This window comes from Sciurus carolinensis, chromosome 2, assembly GCF_902686445.1.
Source record: "Sciurus carolinensis chromosome 2, mSciCar1.2, whole genome shotgun sequence".
In the NCBI taxonomy this organism is placed as follows: domain Eukaryota; kingdom Metazoa; phylum Chordata; class Mammalia; order Rodentia; family Sciuridae; genus Sciurus; species Sciurus carolinensis.
Window position 1 is genome coordinate 85,945,565 of NC_062214.1, and position 15,902 is coordinate 85,961,466.

Consider the following 15,902-nt stretch of genomic DNA (forward strand, 5'->3'; position numbering starts at 1 on the left):
CCCAGTTGGGACAGTGTGCTACAATTTTACAAGGCTATATAACTGGGGCAAAATAGCTAGATCATTTATGAGACCTCTTTCTATCATTTCCTAAAATTACATGTGAATCTACAATTTTATGAAACTAAAAATATTAATTTTTAAAAAGTATAGCACAGGTCATAGATCTTACCTAATCCCTTCAGTTCCCAAGTGGACCAATAACAGAGCAATGAAGATTGTCCCATTGGTCAGCAGCCTGCCAGGGCCATGGTGCCTCAACCCTCCTGTCTCCACTTTTCAGTTCATCCTTTCAACTCTTACATCCTCAGTTGTCCCTTAGTATCTATGGAGGATTTGTCTCAGGACACCCCTTGCCCCCTTGGATTCCAAATCTTCAGATGCTCAAGTATCTTACAGAAACAGTCATAATATTTCTATAAAACCTAGGCATACCCTCCTGAATGCTTTAAATCATCTCTAGATGACATGTAATACCTAATACAATGTAAATGCCATGTAAATAGTTATTATACTGCATTGTTTAGGGACTACAGACAAGGAAAAAGTCGGTATGTGTTCAGTAGAGACGCGATTTCTTTTGAACACTTTAGATCTGCCGTTGGTGGACCCTTGGAAGCAGAAACCCAAGAATGTGGGAACTGTGAATGTACTTCTTTACTGTTGCTCATTCAGAAGGGTTCTCTTCTATCTATCCGCACTGTTTGGGTTACAGAGAAGTAGAAGACATGGTCCCTACCTTAAGAGAGCTCAGAGTCCAGCCAGGGAGATCAGACATGCACACAATCAAGTTGACACAGGGTGGGTTTGTGGTCAAATCAATAAGGACATAATCACAATAACAGAAGGACAGAGGAGATGCTTCAACAAAACCTTGGGGAAAAAAAGATAGACTTTAGGTAGGGAGAAACAGGGGGAACAGTCCCATAGAAAATGCCCTAGTACCAGGGGTAGCAATCAGGGGTCAGTGTGGGGACCAATGAGAGGGAGGACAGAAATGGAAGGTTGAGGCCAGGAGCCCCAAAGGCCAACACAGGGGTTGAGCCTTGGCCCTGCAGGCCAGGCAGTGACCAGTCCAGAGCACATGCCAGGCATTGCATAAAAGTGGGGCCCCAGCTCACACCCTCTAGTCACCAGCTCGCTCTTGCACCAATTGCCTGACCTCCATTTTTCTTCTGAAATGGTCTCTTCCTGTCAATTTTCTTGTTACCTTCTCCTTAAACCCCATTTAGCGTACTCATGGACCAGGGGCCAAAGTCATTAACAAAACAACTCATGTGTGATCCAGCCCCAGCTTCTAAGAGGGACTGACCTGCCTCCCGAGTCAGCCTCCAGGCTCCCCTGTGCTGTTAGGGGATCTAGATCAAGGCTGCAGCCAAGAGGACTTGCTGTGAGCCTAAGAGGATGAGCTGATCCACACAACTGGGGGACCTGAACACGCTCATGGAGAGAACCACGAGACAAGACACCTGTGTAACTGGAGACAATGGAGACCGTGAGGTCCTTCCATGCATGTTGAGAAGGCCAAAGGTAGGCAGGTGGAGTGACATGGAGTTGTCTGAGTAAAAACATCCATGGGCAACAGGGCAGAGGGGTGCTGGGGTTGGCGAGGCAGTTTGGAGGATCCTTCCCACCCAGGTGGCCTCTGTCACCAGGAAGGCAGAAGGAGAGGGGACCTGGTTGACCACAAAGTTCCCCAGTGCCTCTGTAGAGAGACAAGGAGTTTCCACCCCTGGCCTCACACCCTTCCAGTAATCCACATTCCACCATCCTTGTTCCCTGGGGAACAAGGCCTCCATAAGGCCAAGTAGAGTTTCCTCCAGTGACGTCATACTTACCCCAGGGCTGGGCTGCCCAGGTTGCCTCCCCACTCGCTCCTGCTGTTCTCTGGTCTCTTGCCTGGGCCTCCATTCTTCCTCCTTCTTCCCTCCTCCCCCCGCATCTTCCCTCCCTCCTCTTCCCTTGCGACCATCTTTATCTTCCTCCTTCCTCCCCACCTCTTCTCTCTCCATTCTTTTCCCCACCGTTTTCTCATTTTCCACATCTTTCTTTTCTCTTTTCCTTTTCACCTCTCTTTTTGCCGCACTCTTCTCAACCCCCTCCACCTCCCTGTCCCTCTGTCTCTGCCTTCACCTCTCATGCTCTCTCCAGGCACTCACCAGCCTAGAAGCGTGAACTTTTAAGGGACAGAGAACTCAGGGAGACTCACAGAAAGTGCTCTTAGCAGACGGGCGTCAGCGGGCTCCTTGGCTACCAGCAGTGGGTGATGTATTACAGAAATACATTAAGGGGCCGTCCCCCTGACAGCAAGCTCAGGTAATACGTCAAGGTAGCAGCGCTGGGATGATGAACACCCTCATAGATCAGAGCACCATCACTCTGATTACACTCTGGCACTGTGTGTCAGAGTGCTGCAGGGACGTGATGGACGGTGGGGATCCGTCACCATGCCAATGGCCCATTCCCAGCACAACATTCATATCCAAGCTATGATTTAGGGGCAAAGCCAGCTCCTCCCAAGATGCACACACAGCAAAAGTGCATTCTTTCCTTCACACTGTAGAGAGAAGTTTAGGGAGAGAAACACTGGGAGAATACAGCTTCAAGGTCAAGGGCTTGCAAATCAAAGAAACTCTGTTTTGAATCCTGGCTCCTCCACTTAAAAGATGTGTGATCTTGGGGGAAATTTTCCCCCTTACCTGAAGTCATTGCTTTTAAAATGAAAATGATCTTGGTTTCCCAGGATTTTTTTTTTTTTTTGGTGGTGGATGGAACCCAGGGCCACGTCCTTGCTTTGGCAAGCTCTCTACCACTGAGCCACACCCCCAGCCACAGCTTCCTATGATAAAAGTAAGGATATAACACAAGTAAAACAGGCAGCATGGATCCAGGCTCAGCCTCCTGGGCTCACCACCCTGGTTTGTCCAGCATGCACACAGCAAGAGTTCCAAACCCCAGCCTTCACCAGGCAATCCAAAGAGGACAAGGGCTTGTGGACTCTTTTCCATGCATTATCTGTACCTTCACCTCTCTCTTTCCCTCCCAGACAACTATAAGGCCAGTGGGGGAGGTCCTAGGGACACCATCTCAAATTGGTCAACCAGCCTGTTTTGCATGCAGCCTGTTCATCAGTCTGTGTCAACATTCATTTTTTATTCAGTTGACAGGTATTGAGCACCCACTAGATGCCAGATCCTACTTTAGGAACTGGGGATTCAGAAATGGGAAAAATGGATGCTGTCAAGTGCCAATATAGTAACTCAGTCCTTCCATTGGTCCATCCATCTGTCCATGAGCAGTATCCTGGCCCAAAGTCCTTCTGAGTCCAGCCCAAACCCAGACATACTATGAAATGACTATGACTTTTAACTACGAGGTTAAAAGAGAATTGAAACCTATAGCTTTTAACAGACCATCACCACCATCATCATCATCGCCATCATCACCATCACCACCACCATCATTATCATCACCACCATCATCATCACCATCACCATCTTCATCAATCTTAAGGATTGGACAAGTGAAATGGGAGCTTGTTATTGTTTTATTTTGCATTTCTTTGAACTAATAGAAAAACTAGACATTTTCTCATATGATATTCATTTATATGTCTTATTTCAATGTTCTTTGCCAGTTTTTCAGCTGGGATATTAATCTTTTTCTTTAAGCTTTGCAAGAGCTCTTTGTATATGAAGGGTGTTAACCTTTTGCCATATCTGTTGCAAATATTTTTCCCAATTTGTCATTTACCTTTTTAATTTTATATTTTCTTTTTTCAAGTATATAGTTAGAAGTTTTGTGTAAGCAATTCTACTGACAGTTTCCTTTGTGATTTCTTCAATTACTTTTAAGCTTAGGTAGGTTATTACCCACTCTAAGATCATTTAAATATTCACCTGCTTTTGTCTATCATGATGGGATTTTTTTCTGTTCAGAGCTCTAATTTATCTGGGATTTATCTGAGAAAGAGGTAAAGATCTAAAATGACTGTCTCCCAAGGAGACAATTGGCTCAATAGTATTTGTTAATCCAATAGCATTTGTTAATCCTACTCTTCCCCAGGTATTTGTGTGCTTTTTTTTTTTTTTTCTTATTGCTTTTGTACCTGGTGAGACTGGTTTTAGAGTCCTGAGTACGTGCCATTGCTGCTGGCTGTATAGTTGCTGTGACTTTAAAATACGTTTTAGCATATGCTAAAGGAAATCCTGTCTTCTTGTTCTTTCAGAAATTTCTTAACTATTTTTAACTTGTTATTCTTCCAGATACATTGTAAAGTTGTTTTGGTCGGATTACCAAAAGTTTCCATTGAGAGCTTAATTACAATTTTTCCCTAGATCTATAGATTAATTCAGGAAAAACTAGCATCTTTCATTGTTCCTTTTTCCAAACCCAGAACACGTTCTATCAGTCCATTTATTCAAATCTTCTCTTACACCAAACTAACAACTTTGTGGTTTTCTTTGTGAAAGTCCCACACAATTCTCACTGAGAATTATCCAGAGGTAGATTATGTTTTCAGTTGCATTTATCTTCAAATTGGTTAGTGTGGGTATATAAGAAAGTTCTCAACTTTTTATATTTATCTTGAGTATCAGGGAAGAGAATATATTGGCTACCAATGTGCCCAGTAATTGGTAATTTCCAAGAAAAATCAATCAAGGGTAAAGATGATCCCTGCTCCTCAGGAACTCAGTCTTTCCCTCTTGGTGGGTGTGGGCCCAGCCAGAAGTCGCTGGGGCACTTCATTAGGCTCAGGGCATCAGGGTCCACCAGGTGAAGAACAAAGGGCAGGTGGGGGCACAGAGAGTAGATTTAAAAGAACCAAGTGAACAGAGAAGCAGCGGTGGATTAGCCACTGCCATGAGAATGGAGTTTTGGAGAGAGGAGGCAATGTCAAGAGAGAATTTCTGGAGACTTTTATATACAGTGGGACACATAAAATCAGTGGGACTTGACAACCCCTTTAAGAAAGCCTAAAATAAACATCTATATTACTCTTCAAGTTTTCTGGAGTCAAACTTAGGTTTATTTTTCGTGTTGCCCTGTACCAAGTCAGAACCATACAGCACCCTGTGACTTTTACAACCACTTTACAAGCCCCATTACAGATTCCAGAAGTTTTTCTACTGATTCTTCTCCTCTTCTAGATTTGTGATTATATTACCTAAAACCAAGAATAGCTCTCTCTTATTTTCAACAGTTAAGGTGCTCTTTTTCCCCTCTGTCTTACAAAATTTTGCCTTGTCTAGAAGTTCCAGGAAAACATACAAAAAGATATTATTGACCGAGAATATCATTGTCCTCTTCCTATATTCAGATAGGTCTTCAAAATTGCATTAGGGTGCTATCTTTTCTCTCAAGATTTTTGAGATGCTGGGGGAGGGTGTTGCTTTTTCTCAAGATCGTTGTCTTTGTTGTCACTTCAGTGGGAAGACAGAGGCATTTCCATGACAACTGCTGCCATGCCCACCAGGACTCTGCTTGTGACGGAGTAAACACAGGACAGGTTCTGACCCCTGAGGCCCAGCTCATGGCAAAACACCCCTTCTGGAGCCAAGGGGAAGGGAGGATCCCAGACGGCTGCTGCCTCCCTGCCGAGGCAGCTGCAGCCACAGACAGGAAAGGGCACAGATGAGCTCATGAACCCCTGAACCTGGGTGCTCCGCGGCATTCGATTCTGAGGAATATGGATATTTATCCCAAGTATTTTTGGCAAGAAATAGTTAAAACTCTAGGGAGGATTATGAAGGTGACATTGAAGCAGGCCTGGTCCCTCCACCAGAGCCAGGAGGGGGCCAGACTGCGTTCGCACCACCAGCAGGTGCCAGGCCGGCCTGCTCTCCCTCCTCTCCGGGCTGAAGGCAGGTACCGTGGGCACCTGCAAGGATGCCGCTTGGACCCGCTGTCGCCCACACCCTGGACGCCGTGGGCCTGGCTGAGACCTGGAACTCCACGACATGGCCGCCCAGATGGAAGCGGTGCAGAATGCCCACCACCTACACCTGTTTGTGCGCCATCAGACTGTAATTCATTAAGGTCCCGTTTCCCTGACTAAGAAGCCCCTGAGTCTCCCCTGTCAGAAGGGGCTGGCGGGAGCCTGAGGTCTTCGACTCAGTTCCCGGAAGACTGTCCCTCCTCAGCTCCATGTCAAAACAGAAAGTGACGGTGACTGAAGTGCAGAGGTGATTGTCACCACCTGAATGCTTAAATGCCTCATTGCTGGGAGGTGTTCTCAAGAGCCAAATCCAAAAATGGAGGTCAATTGTTGCCAGAGAAGTTGGACAAGATTGGGCTAAATCTTCTGGCTGGGAGACGGGAAGCTGCTCATGTGACCCTCCTGACATCCTTAGTGGAGGGCAAGCTGCTCCCTTGGCTGGGGACCTTGCCTACGTCTATGAAGCAGTTTCCTAGTACGCCAGCACCGGAATTCTTAGCCAGGCCTCACCTGGGAGGGCGGAGTGAGATGGCAGCGAGGAAGAATATGCGGTTGGCGGCTCAGCAAGTGCGTGAAGAATTCGCAGACCTCCTCAATCAAGATGGAACACCTAACCAGAGCAACAGGCCACCCCGGTCCTGGGAACGAACATATAGAACTGCTTGTCTCATTTCAGCCTGATCACCCATGGGTTTGGCAGGCAGGCCATCTGCGCTGCTGTGTGTGTCTGTGGGGCAGAACTACATCAAAGAACCCTGATTGTCATAGACAAATCCTATATGAACCCTGAGACCAGAGTCCAGCAGATTCTAATAAGACCCTGGAGAAGATGGAGAAGCACAGGAAGTAAGATGGGGGTGAGCAGAGGGCGGGAAGGGGAAGGACCGAGGAATTCTTCTCCACTGGGACAGACTGGGAAGCGCTCCTGCTGGGGGAAGAGCTTCCAATCGCCCTTACCCACCTATCCAAAAGACCTCTGTCCCTTCAGGCTTGCGCAGTCTTGGCCTGCCCTCCTGGATCCCTGTGGTTCTTCCAGCACTCCAGTGTCTGACCTCAGACACATGGTCCCAAGGTGACAAGTACTGGTTTTTGTTTTTTCACTTGTTGAACATTTATTTTTGAAACCCTGTCCCTCCTTCCTCTGAAAGTGGTGCTGTGAGTTTTAGAACCTTTTCATTAAGTTCCCTGGGCTGACCAGAAGCCACGAAGCAAGCTGTTGAAACGTCAGATCGATGCCATTCAGATCAACAGTAAGCTATTTTATTTAGTGTTAAAATATGACTGGTTTTTATGTCCATTAAATTATTTTTTCCAAAATTCAGTCTTTATCTACCTGCCCCAGCGATGGTGCCCTCCAGGAGGAGGCAAAGGTACCACGTGCTCAGCGGCTAGTGAACAGGTGGCAGGTGGGTGCAAACCCTGTGCTCAGAGAGGCCTTCTATTTGTAGGAAACTTGTAAACAATGCCTGCCAACAATTTCATTTGTTTTTTCCTGTCTTTGAAAGTTGACTATTTAAATGGGGGACTCTTTAAAATGACAGGTTCCTGTAAGGTACTGAAGCTTTATTTTATCTTCATTTCAGATCTTGATTTTTCAAGTAAACTTGAAAAGGGTGGACACGAAGCATTTGCTGCTGCCTGTCACCCCCAACTCCCTGTGGAGGCTCTGTATTTTGAGAAACAGTGTGTTGAGTGTACAGATTTTATTTATGCATAATTTAATGGGATCTGTAAATACTGGTGCACTTCTTACGACTTTTTGAGAAATGGGTTTCGATTTTAATACTAACTTTTAATGGTGGTAGGGTAATCTATAACACGTCTTCAGATTTTATTCATCTGTACACAGGGTACAAAGAATTAAGAGGATACAGGGCTTTGTTCTTTGTTTGGAAGATACTATTTAATTGGGGTTCTCTGTTCAGAAAGCAATAACTTGGCATCTCATTCCTGTGAAGCTGAACCCTAAGCTGAATGTACGTTACGGTTTGTGTGGATGAAATGGAGATTTGGAATGGAACTCCAGGCCCAAGTAATTGTGTGCATATGATACCTGTGTAATAAATGTATTCTCAATAGGAAAAAAAAGAAGATGACATTGACATAATAGGGTCATGATAATCATAACGATTCATTATGTGTTTCATAACAAGCTAGAAAACAAGAGTTCAAAAGTTCCCAACTCAAAAAATGTTCCATGTCTGAGGAGACAAAAATGCTCATCACCCCAGTGTGACTGTTCCACATTGGAACATGCATCGCGTCGTCACGTGGGACCCCATATTTATATGGGGTGTGCAGCAATGTACAGCAAAAGTTCAGAAGGAAGATGCCCTTGGCCTTTCTCACTTTGATTCCTCTCTATTCCTTTCTTGTGTTCTCTCTTCTTCCTCTCCTGTGATCTCTCCTCCCACTCCAGACTCACTCTCACCCATGCTTCTTCCCTATTCCCTTTTCTGACCTCTTTCTCGGCCCCTTAACATTCCATTTTCCACTCCCTTCTGTCCCTCTCCTTTCCACCCATGGTTCATAGTCATGCTCGCTCGCTCGCTCGCTCTCTCTCTCTCTCTCTCTCTCTCTCTCTCTCGCACTCTCTCCCCTTTCCCCATCCTACAAGAAAAACCAATTAAAAGTGAAAGAGGAAGAAAATAATGTAGTGGCGCTGTATTGCCAAAGGCTGAGAGGTAGTGACCTTCTTGTACACTCAAAGAGCAGAGACCATGTCCTCGTCAAAGTTGGAGGGCAAGTAGCCCAGAGCTGCTGTCCCCCTCACACTTTAGGTTCAACTGACACAGATTCAACCAGCCAAGAGCTGAAGGGATGAAGGCAGGTTCTTCCACAGCCCGGGTACGGGCAGGGACAGGGCCACACTGGCAAACTGCAGAGCCTGCAGCTAATGCTGGTGCCACCTGTGCTGTGTCCCCGCTGCTCTCTGAACTTCAGACGCAGGAGCCAGGCACAGCTGGAGCTGACCAGGGAACTGACCCTCCAAAGGGCCGCAGGCAGGAAAAGCTTCCACCCTCAGCACACCGCACATGGGAGAAATGGTGAGCGCCACCTGGGTCCCACCTCCACGCTCTGCCACACCCGCTTTGGACTTGTGGGACTTTTACCACCTGCACTTTGCCAAGGCTTATGCTCACACACACTTCTGAAAGAGAGTATTAGGCAGAGGAAATGGAAACCTTGTGGCCTGATTCACACTTACCAATTCTCAGAAAGTCCCCAAAACAGCCATCATGGCAACCCACCTACTCACCAGCTGTCCCAGGTGCCTCATGACGGCTGTCCTCATTTGCTAATGGTGGCCACATGGAAGGCACAGCAGTTTGTTTGGAGCCCCGCCGAGCAGCCCACCTCACCACAACCAGGAAGGTTCAGAGGTTACGAGAGCACGGGCCTCTAATGTCAACCAGACCAGAGGTTTTCAAGTACTTTTAGGCAATGGTGGAAGTCTTTCCTTGATTAGAGGCCCTTATGAAGCAGACATAAGTAGAGCTGCCCCAGTGATCGCGGGGTAAAGAGCCCTGAGGCCCCTCCCCGCCCCAACCACAGGTGAAGTCCTGTGTGCCACCCTGAAGGCACCTGAGGCATTTTTGTGGATTTCTAGGAAGACCTAAAAACAGACCTCTCTTTACAAAGAGGTAAACTGAGCCCCAAAGAGATTTAAAAAAACTCATGACCAAGATCAAGGAGCACACTAATGGTAGAAGCAGAACCGGAAGCCCGGCTCTGTCTGCCAGCCAAAGCCCACCTGGAGAGAGAAGAGTCATGCCCTTGAGCCTCAACCTCTGAGTCAGATGGTGATGAGGAAGCACCAGGAGATGTCAGCAGGTGGTCTGTGTGGACAGTGTGGCCTCGTCCCAAAGACTCGCTCCTCACCAGGGCACGTGTAAGAGTGCTCTGGTCTCCCACCACACTCACAGAATCAGCTGGCCACAGAAGCGCAAGCAGAAGAGCCTCTGTCTTAGTTTCCACACCACCTCTCACCTGCCAGTGACCTTGGACTAACTAACCTCAGCTTGACTCCCACTCTCGGGATCCTGCCCAGCTTCATACAGGTGGAGAGGTGAAGTTCTACTACCCGCTGCTAGTGCAAGGATTCCTGCAAGGAGGAGCGATTCCTTACAGAGTAGCTGATCGGGTGTGGTGGCGTTGGCACAGCCAAGCCATGGGGCAAGGGCCAACCTCTGCTGTCGGGAGTGAGGAAAGGAAAGCAGGATTGTTCCAAGTGGAACAGGGGAGAGATAAGCAGTGAAGGAGGGAATTGGGGAGCGACAAGTTGGTGCAAAGCTCTGGTTGCCTAGAGTGAAGGCAAGAGAAACACATCCAGTGGTGACATGGCCAGAGGGCATTTTAAGAATGGGAACGCCTAATGCCAACTTGAAGTGGTTTGCTTTGCAACCATGTTGGCCCTTCCCACTCCCACACCTGATTTCAAGTAAATCTGCCTCACCCACCAACGCTTTTGCCAGCAGATTGTTCTATGGAAAATCAGAAGAGGCTGAGCTCTCCATCCAGGTTTCTGTGGGGTGAGATGAAGACTGTGTGGAAGAGCCCAAGGCTGCAAGAGCCTGCCAAAGTGTGACCCCTGCAAGGTGTTGCAAGTCCTGGAGTCCCTGGATCTCCACAGGAATTGGGGGGTTTAGGTCAATCCCACCCCAATCTCAAGAGGCAGTAGAGATCCCAAATGACATATTATCAGTAAAATTAAATGACTCTAATCCTCTGAAATATTGATATTTAAGAACTCAAAGTGGAAGACACTGGTCATTAAATTGTAGTGTACCTAAGCAAGCCCCTAGGAGCAGGTTAAGGACGCCACAGACTGATTCATAGGACTTTGACAAATGCTGGGATGAGGTTGTGTGGCACAATTCCAGACATCAAAGAGCACAATTGTAAGCAGACAGCTTTAGGAGCAGGACCCACCTGCAGATCCCTGGCCACTGCCAGTTCCTGTTGGGCCAGAGCCATAGACCTGGCATAGAACAACCAATCATAGTTGAGAGTGACATCTTTGCCTTAGAATCTGAGCTCTGGCAGCCAACACCACCGTCATGGGCACAGTAGTTCTCTGTCAATGCCAACCATTGGGTCAGCGTGGCCGACTTGAGCTCTGAAGCGGAGGGTCCAGGCCTGAGCTCACATTCCCCACTGTGCCGACACGTTTCCAGGGCCTGAGTCTTTTGCTACCAAGACTCATGATTCTCCTCTATGTTCAGCCTCATCTGGCCCCTCTGGACATGACCTGGGCCATCTTCCCATGCAGCTTGTCTATTTCCTGCAGCTATAATAGAGTAACACAGACTGAGGAATTTACAAAGAAAAGAATTTATTTATCATAGTTCTGGAGTCTAAGAAGTCCAAAATCAAGGTGCCAGCACCTGGGGAGGGTCTTCTTGTTGAGTTATAACATGGCCAAATAGCTGGCCTCCCCACGTTAAAAAGCCACTAATCCCATGATGCAAGCCCCACCCTCATGTCCTCATCCAGCCATAATTACCTCCAAATATCATCAATATATGAATGAGGTGATTAAGTTTCCAACACGTGAGTTTGGAAGGGATACATTGAAACCACAGCACAGCTTTTCTCCTAGGACATTTCCTGAACACGGTTTGGTTGGGAGAAAATAAGACAAAACAGTGTTAGAGGACAGAGAAAAGGATTTCTCCAAGACAGCCAGGGATAGCCTGGGATGCTGAAGCCAGATGGAAGCCAAAGAGTGAGGACCACCTGCTAGAGTCAGCCCAAGGCAAGCCTGAGAGCAGCAGCCTGCGGTGATGCTGAGTGTCTCCTAAAATACATACTGAATCAGGGTTTTCTTCATGCATTCATGCCACAGACAGGAGCTCAGCCCTGTGACCAGGGACGCAAGCTCAGCTCACCTCACCCTTTTCCCCAAAAAAGCTCCCCAGTCTGGAAGTGGGTGGGACTGGTCCTTGAAGGCTGATAAGGTTCTGAGCAGTTAAAGAAGAATGAAATTCTGGCATTTGCTGGTAAATGGATGGAGTTGGAGAATACCATGCTAAGTGAAGTAAGCCAAACCTCCGAACCAAAGACCAAATGTTTTCTCTGATATGCAGAAGCTAATTCACAATAAGGGGAGGGGGTATAGGGAAGAATAGAGTTACTTTATATTAGGTAGAGGGGAGTGAAGGGAGGGGAAGGGGTATGGGGGAAGGAATGAGAGTAGAGTGAAACAGGCATTATTTCTTCATGTACATGTGTGACTGCATGACTGATGTGATCCTGCAACATGTATAATCAGAAAAAGGAGAAATTATGCTATTTATGATCTATCAAAATGTATGAATGCATTCTACCATCATGTGCAACTAACTAGAACAAATAAAATTTTAAATATTTTTTAAAAATAAAATTGCATGCATAGATTATATTTTAAAAAAAATTTTTGAGCAGGCAGGGCATGGTGGCACATGCCTGTAATCCCAGCAGCACAGGAGGCTGAGGCAGGAGGATCACAAGTTTCAAAGCCAGCCTCATCCACTTAGTGAGGTACTTAGCAACTCATCTCTAAATAGAACATAAAAATAATTAAAAAATAGAACATAAAAAATAAAACATAAAAAAAAGGACATAAAAAATGGGCTGGGGATGTGGCTCAATGGTTAAGCACTTCTGGGTTCAACCTCTAATACGAAAACCGAAGAAGTGCAGGAGCAAAAGGCTACACAGTGAGATCTGTAGCGGGAGCAGAGAGCATGACCCCAGAGAGCCCTGAGCAGCCCCACCGCCTAGTTACCGTCACACCTGGGGAGGAGCCGCAGCTGCAGGCGGCCCCAGTCACCATCACCGCAACCATGAGCTCCGAGGCCGAGACCCAGCAGCCGCCCTCCGCCCCGGTGCTCAGCGCTGCAGACACCTAGCCGGGAACCTCGGGCAGCGGAGCAGGGAGTGGTGGCGGGGCGACCTTGAATCGGCGGCGGATCCTGCCGGCAGGGACAAGATCATTGCCACCAAGGTTTTGGGAGCAGTAAAATGGTTCAATGTAAGAAACGGATATGGTTTCATCAACAAGAATGATACCAAGGGAGACGTATTTGTACACCAGACTGCCAAGAAGAAGAGGAACCCAGGAAGCACCCCGGCAGAGCTGGAGACGGAGAGACTGAGTCGTCTGATGTCGTTGAAGGAGAAAGCGTGCGGAGGCAGCAAACGCTACAGGCCCTGGTGGAGTCCCAGTTCCAGGCAGTAAGTACGCAGCAGACCGTAACCATTACGGACGCTACCCACGTGGCCGGGGTCCTCCACGCAATCGCCAGCAGGATTATCAGAACATCAACAAGAGCGAGGAAAGAATGAGGGGTTGGAGGGTGCTCCCGAAGGCCTAACCCAACCACGGGACCTGGCCCAACGACCCGGCCCACCGCAGGCGAGGAGTCCCAACTTACTACAAGCCAAGACGCTATGGGCGTCGACCACGGGGTTCCAACCTTCCTGTGCAGGGAGAAGTGATGAAGGGTGCTGACAACCAGGGTGCAGAACACGGTAGACCCGTGCGACGGAATATGTATCGGGGTTACAGACCACGATTCCGCAGGCGCCCTCCTCTCCAAAGACAGCTGGAGAGGATGACAATGAAGAGGATAAGGAAAATCAAGGAGATGAGGCCCAAGGTCAGCAGCCACCTCAACGTCGGAACCGCCGCAACTTCAATTACCGACGCAGACGCCCAGAAAACCCTAAACCACAAGATGGCAAAGAGAGGAAAGCAGCCGATCCACCCCCTGAGAATTCGTCCGCTCCCCAGGCCTAGCAGGGCGGGGCTTACCATCTCCACCATCGTCCGGTGTAGACATCCAACAAGAAGTGAATACAAAATTCCAGCGATAAGAAATGAACAAAAGGCTGGAGCCCAAGACCTTAAGTGCTTGTTTTTGCCCGTTGACTAGATAACTAGAACTATCTGCATTATCTATGCAGCATGAGGTTTTTATTATATTTACCCAAAGATGTCTCCTTTTGACAATGACAAGCGTGGTTTTTTAAAAAAAAAAAAAAAAAAAAAAAAACAAAACCCTGGTTTTTCTCAATACACCTTTAAAGGTTTTAAATTGTTTCATATCTGGTCAAGCTAAGATTTTTAAGAACTTCATTTTTAATTTGTAATAAAAGTTTACAACTTGGTTTTTTCCAAAAAAGTCAACAAACTGTAAGCACCTGTTAATAAAGGTCTTAAATAATTGTCTTTGTGTTAAAAAAAAAAAAAAAAAGAAAGACTCCACAGTGAGTTGACCAACCTGAGTGGAGCAGAAGTTCATGGGGACACATTATAACATGACAGGACTTTCCTGTGCTCTGAACTGGACCAAAGCCAGCGCTGGGACATAAACATGAATAAGGCAGTCTCTGCCCTCCATTGCTACAGGCTTTTTGCCATAGTATAATTCTGGAGGGGTGCAAGGGCCACATGCAGGATGATGCCCCTCACAAGTCATTGAGGCAATTAAGTGTGCATCACAACCTCATCTTCCAGCAAAGGGAGAAAGGAATGGGAGGGAGTCTCTTAAGATCACCAGCAGGTTAGATCCAGCTAGGGGTGAGATGCAGGTTGGTAGAGAACCTTTAATTCCTAGACAATGCTTGGGGGAGCCGAGCCTTAACGAAAACAGCCTGAGAAAAATAACTAACAGGGTTGGCCCTCTTGAAGACATTCTAACCCACACACATGAACACAGCACCCAGCAGCAAACAGGGTGGGCATAACACAAACAGGCTGCTTTTCCTTGCAAAATGACCCTCGTCAGAGCAGGCTGTAGGGGGAGAAAGGAGAGGAGAGAGGGAGGGAGGGAGGGAATCACTTCACTTTGTGTGTGCTTTTTTTTTGGGGGGGGGGGTGTACCAGGAATTGAGTTCAGAGGCACTCAACCACTGAGCCACATCCCCAGCCCTATTTTGTATTTTATTTAGAGATAGGGTCTCACTGAGTTGCTTAGCACCCCACCATTGATGAGGCGGGGATCAGCCTGAAGTTCATCAGCCTGAACTCTCGATCCTCTGTCTCAGCCTCCCAAGACGCTGAGATTACAGGCATGTGTCACTATGTCCAGCTACGCTTCACTTCTTAAAGACTCAATTTTCCATCTGGAAAATGTGAATACTGTCCCCTCCGTCAGGCTTGTAGTGTGACTTGAAGACCTAACTTCTGGGGAAACCCCAGAACAAAGCTGGTATTCCAACAGTGCTGAAGAGGTGAAGCAGCTGCCCAGGGACACGCAGCCTGTCACTGACTAGAACCCAGGGGAGGTTGACTCAGAAATCAAGACTTCACACCAACCTGTTGCACCTCAACCTTGGCAGAGAGAAGGTCATTGACTTTAACACCGAGTCACATTTTGTCTTCAGACAATGCAGTGGCTCTCACCCAGGGGTGCTCAGAATCCCCCACAGACCCTATATAACAACCCAGGAAAAGACCAGCCCATGCTGGGATTCACCAGAGGAAATGATATACATGCCTCTGTGCAAATGGACAGCAGCCCATGGAGAGATAGGAGGGGCTGGGAAAGGCTGGTGAATTGAACCTCAGTGCTTTCTTCAGGATGATGCACCTAACTTCAGACCATGGAAGTACCTCCAGCCTCCGTCTCCGGTGCCTCCAGTCTTCATGCCCTCTCTGGACCCCAAGCACTACAGCTGTTCTCATATGATTTTTTTTTTTCTTTTAAACCATCTCAGTGCCATCCCAGGAATCCCCTAGTCCCCAGTATCATTAGCTAGGACTTGGCAAGCAGACCTGTGGTCACTCAGGGCCACCTATGTTAGGCAGAGAGTAGAGAATTCAGAGCCCAGCTCTGGAGGAGGCAGGGGAAGGCCTGAATTTGTCATCTTCTCTTCCCTATGAAGCTCTAGCTTATATTAATATGTGCACTAGGACATGAGAGATTTTATAATCAAAGTAGAAATTAACATGATTAGCATAATTTCCTGGACGTGG

The 15,902-nt window shown here is 47.3% G+C and overlaps 2 pseudogenes; both read left to right on the forward strand.

The window, feature by feature from the left end:
• The first annotated feature begins 5,746 nt into the window (after window positions 1-5,746).
• Window positions 5,747-6,788, forward strand: LOC124976360 (transcription factor AP-2 gamma-like; annotated as a pseudogene).
• A 5,977-nt stretch (window positions 6,789-12,765) lies between these two features.
• Window positions 12,766-13,760, forward strand: LOC124976361 (Y-box-binding protein 1-like; annotated as a pseudogene).
• The last annotated feature ends 2,142 nt before the right edge of the window (window positions 13,761-15,902 follow it).